A 5,429-nucleotide genomic window follows, 5' to 3' on the forward strand; every position below is an offset into this window, starting at 1 on the left:
TCATCTCCATGGGTTGCACATTTGAGAATTCAACCAACCATGGATCTATTTTTTTAAAAAATAGCAGTACAACAATAAAAAATACAATACCATAACTATTTATATAGCTTTTACATTGTAATAAGTATTATAAGTAATCTAGATATTATTTGAAGTATATGGGAGGATGTGCATAGGTTATTTGCAAATAATATGCCATGTTATATAAGAGATTTGAGCATCTGTGAATTTTCCAGGGGGTCCTGAAACCAATTTCCCACAGATACTGAGCAATGACTGTATACACATTTCTGCAACTTCATATTTTTGTTGAAATTCTTCTAATTGACTTTGTGGGGATCTAGTGCATTATTTTTTATGGTTGTACAATACCCCATGGCAGGAATGTTCTACAATCTACTCAGCCATTTTCCTACTGAATATTATTCTCTTTGTTTTAGTCTTTCATCATGATAAAATCTGCAATAACTGTCCTTATATATATAACTTACTGATGCTTTTATTTCTATGTAATGATTTCCCAGGAGTAGGATTACTGGGTTTAAAGACATGTGCATTTTAAATTTTTAATAGACACTGGCAGATGTCTTTCCAAAAAAACATACAATTTAATTTCTACCCTCTTTCCTACATCCCTGTTGGCAGTAAGTATTATTATTGCTGCGTTTCTAGCAGTCTTATGGGTAAGCTGTTGTTACTTTAATCTGCATTTTCTTAACTACTAGTAGCTGCCTGTTCATATTCTGGTCTATTTTTTTATATACCTGATTATTAGTATTTAAATAAAAATAATTTAATATCATTTTGTATCATGATAAATAAATATAATATGTGAAGGAAGATAAAATTGTTAAATATACTCTGTGTAATAACAAGCATTCCATAAACAGTTATGATATCATTTAATGCTAAGGCAATTAGGAAGACAATTCTAAGGCTACTCTAACAAGATCCAGGGAGCACAGACAAATAACTTTGAGGGAATTTATTCCCTGGTAGAAAACTGAACTCAAATAATATCTCTTCTATGGGGTATACCCAATTTTAAAAATAGTAATAAGTTTTTGGGTCAGAGAATTTAAAAGATAGAAGGAAGCAATTTTATGAGTTGAAGGTAGATGTCACTGGCGCCAGCATACCAACAACATACCCAAATCCTGAGAGAGAAAGTGCAAAAGGGAGATACACTAATTATTACAGAGATGTGGTTAACATGAAAGCCCATAAGGCAGAAGCTAGGGAAAGAATATACATATTCTCGTGTAACAGTGGACATTTGTGCTAGAGGTATCTTTTGAATGCTCCACTTCTCAAACATCTCTAATTCTGCTGCAAAGCCAATGCTTCCCAGTAAGGCTTCTGACAATGACACCTGCGATGACCATCTGACTTCTCAACTCCAAGGCTAGTAGATTATTCTGTTACCTTTTAGATGGTTATTTGCAAAGTAAATATTTTTTAAGTCAAGGGCTAGACTGAATTATTCTTATCAGTTCACATGTTTGACTTGCAACTCTTATAGATTAATATATTTGTATATTTTGAATTAATTCAAATGTGAATTTTTTCAAAAGCAGTTTGGCCATCTGGCTTCTCCAACAGTAACAAAATGCCTTTTACACACAGATGAGAGCTTTCGGGATTGCTTGAGCTTTGACAATTGAAATGTGTCTTAAAGGTATTGATTTTATACTCAACATGACAGAATTTTAAGCAAAGAGATTTTAAAAAGCAATAATAAAAATAAGTTGTATAGAATATTTAAAAACAAAAACAAAAAAAACCCCTTATACTACATGCTTTGACTAAAATTTGAAAGCATACCTTCACACACAGATCCCCTTGGTAAGGGTGAAATAAGCAAGGTATTTAAAAAAAATTTTCTGGATGATTATTGGATGCCCACCCAAGTTATTTTGATACAAAGGTGCCCTGTAGGTTTAAAAATAAAAACAAGAACTTAAGGGAAATAAATGGTAAGTGGAGAACTCTGTGGCTATGGCCATACACTGCACAAAATACAAAATCGACAGAATTCGTCCAGGAATGTCATCAAACAAATAAGCAGCAACAGCAAAAGCAACAATATTAACAACAAAACGAGCAAGGAAAACCAACTATTATGGGAGAGGGATCAGATACTAGAGTTATTACAATGTTCTATCTAAAATGTCCAGTTTTCAACAAAATTTACAAGACATGAAGACAAAGGAAAGTACGCCACACACGGAAAAAGAAAACAGCTAACAGCATATATCCCTGGGGGAGCCTATAAGTTGGAGTTAGAAATGAAGACTTCAAATATGTCCCAAGAACTAAAAAACTATGGTTAAATAATGATAAGAAAGTAAGATCACCATGTCCCACAAAATATGAAATGTCAACAAAGATGTAAAATTTTTCTAACAAAAGAATCAAATAGAAATTCTGGTGTTAAATATACAATAACAAAGGAAAAATGCACTAGAGGAACTTCACAACCAATTTGACCAGGCAGAAGAAAGAATTGGTGAACTTGAAGAAAGGTCACTGAAAATTATCCAGCCTGAGGAACAGAAAGAAAATAAGAAAGTGAAGATTTTCAGAGATGTGTGTAACACCATTAAGCATGCCAACATATGCTTAACAGGATTCCTAGAAAGAGGGAGGCAAGGTAAAGGAGAAGAAAACTGTATGAAGAAATGAAGCCTGAAAACTTCCCAAATTTGATGAAAATGTTAATCTACACATACAAGATGCTTAATGGCCTCTAAGTAGAATAACATTAAGAAAACCACACGAAGAAACATCACAGTCAAATTAATGAAGATAACTAACAAAGAGAATCTTGAGAGCAGCAAGAGAAAAAGAACTTACATCATACAAAGAATTTTTCATAAAATTAACATGTGACTTTTTAGAAACACTGAAGCCAGAAGACAGTTGGATGACATCTTCAAAGCATTAAAAGAAAAAGACTTTCAGCCAAGAATTCTATATCCAGCAAAACTCTCCTTCAGAAATGAAAAAGAAATTAAGACATTCTCAGTCTTAGAAAATTAGAGAGAATTTGTCAGTAGTAGTTTGGTGCCTCGAAAAATACTAAATAGTATTTCTAAACATGATTCTTTAGACTGAAATAAAAGGATGCTAGATGGTAATTTGAATCAATGTGAAGAAAAAAAGGAGCATTGGTAAAGACAAGTGCATAGGAAATATAAAAAACAGTATAAATATATATTTGTCATTGTTTTCTGATTTAAGTACAGCTGCATAAAAAAATAATTATAAAATCGTGTTGATGGATTTAGTAAGTTTAAACAGATAGTGCATATGACAGTAATAGCGCAAAGAGTGTGGGAGGCTATAGAAGTGTACTAGAACAAAGTTTCAGGAAATGATTGAAATCAAGCTGGTCTTAAACCAAACTAGATTATTTTAAGGTGAGATGTTAATTGCAATCTTGAAGGCAACTACTAAGGCCTATGCCTTCATGGGTCAAAGGACCAAAGGGTAGAAGTAAGGATGGCAGTGAGTAAAATTACTTGATGATTCACTTGCAAAACATTATTCCCAATCGGAAGTGGGCTGTGCTAATTTAGTAAGTACTAGTTATTGGTTGTATGTCATTGTTTAAGTTACTTAAACTCCTTTTGCATTGAGTATCTCAACTTCGAAATAATAATACTAATAATCATCATCCATTCCTTATGGTGTTATGAAATAACAACAAATAATTATGATTATTTTGGAAATGTATATATAGGAAGAAGGGTGGATGGGTATATAAAAGTATGGGGTACATCGGATGTTTTTTCCTGCCTTCTCTACAGCCATTTTATATCTTTAATTGCACTGTGAAATCCTTCTAGAGAGTTACTTCCTTCCCACTGGATACAGTCTGCTGGGACAATCAGGTACTCCATACTCCTCTAGGCTGTTAGATGCTCCTGCCCTGGAATTCAAAACTTGAGAAAAGGGTGAAGACTGAAAATAGTTGGAGTTTATTTCTTCCAAGAGCAGTACCTAATTTGTTTCAGCTGCGACCACTCCTGCAGTTCCTGCTTCCTGATTCTCTGGAGCTGCTTTAGCCTTTCTGTCAACTCTGTGGTTCCTAATACCCTCCCAGCAAATTCCCATTGACTAATGTTAACCCAAGTTGGTTTCTGTTCTTTGCAAAGAAGAAAAAAAAAAAACAATAATAATAACCATAATGCACTGAGTTCTACAGAAACAGATGCTGAGATGGAGTTTAAACATCAGGGCATTTATTAAAGATAAAAACCTGTAAAAGGGAAGGGGAGTAGGTAGGACTGGGCAGAAGGAGAAGTCAAACCAGGATGCAGGCCAGTCAACTCCATGGGGAGCTCTCTTACACAAAATGCCTGTCAAGTTGTTTTGGTTGACTGAAACAGCCAGACCTTTATGTTGTCATCTTGGATAGTCACTGGATATGAGTAGCTCCAAGACTAATGAATGTGCCCATGGGGGAGGTGGCTCTTTGAAACTTCTGAAGGAGCTGATAGCTGGAGGTCATCTGATGAAAGCTGGGACAATGAGTTCTTCCTTGTAGAGGAATCTGAGTGGCACATCTCTGAGTCCACCAGCCTACATCTTGCACCATTCAGATTCACTTCTTTATTTCTAGTCTTTCTAGAGTTCTGGTTGGCCTCTCTTCTTGGGGGAAACTGGGAAGAGAAAAGTTATTTGGGTAAACTATAGCTCTTACCACTGTAGGTGATCTTGGAGGCACAACCAGCAATCATTACTTTTCTTTAACATTCTTCATTTTAAACTGCTCTCATCCTCAGCTATCACTTCTGCTGGTCTTGGTGGCAGTGCCTTATCTTGATATCCTGGCTCAAAGGGGTCTGATCCTCTTTCTGAGCACCATGTCATTTGGGGGTCAGGATTGCCACACTTGTCCATTTACTATCATAACTGAGCAAGGGAGTACTAAGAGGCACCTAAGTGGACATGAGTGCCACCCAAATGTCTCCCTGCTACCATTGTATAGCAGTAGCCTGAACTCCTCCTGACAATCATGGTCAATTACCACTGCCAAGTGGTGACCTTTTCCTCGCCTTCTCATTCTTGGACACAAAGAGGTCAAAACACCAAGGCAGCAGACATTCCTTATTGTTTACTGGGACTCTTGCTCTTCCCAGTGGAGAAAGCATGCTCACGCTGGGCACTAGAACTACTAACTCTGCAGATCCTAAAGTCATGGGAATGGGAACCAGAAAATCTCCCAGAGGAATGGAACTTGAGGAAGTACAATGATGTATTTTCCATTTCCATCTTCATGTATTTGATATAAACTACCAATGTGGGAAATAAAAATCCAAGTTTATACTCATATCCACATTACACTTGTTTTCATATTCACATGGGAAAGTGTTGTGCACCTGTTTTTATTGCTTAACTTGAAATAACTAATTAAAAATGCA

The sequence above is a fragment of the Aotus nancymaae genome, unplaced genomic scaffold (assembly GCF_030222135.1).
Source record: "Aotus nancymaae isolate 86718 unplaced genomic scaffold, 86718_ANA_hifiasm-v0.15.2.pri h1tg000006l, whole genome shotgun sequence".
NCBI lineage: Eukaryota > Metazoa > Chordata > Mammalia > Primates > Aotidae > Aotus > Aotus nancymaae.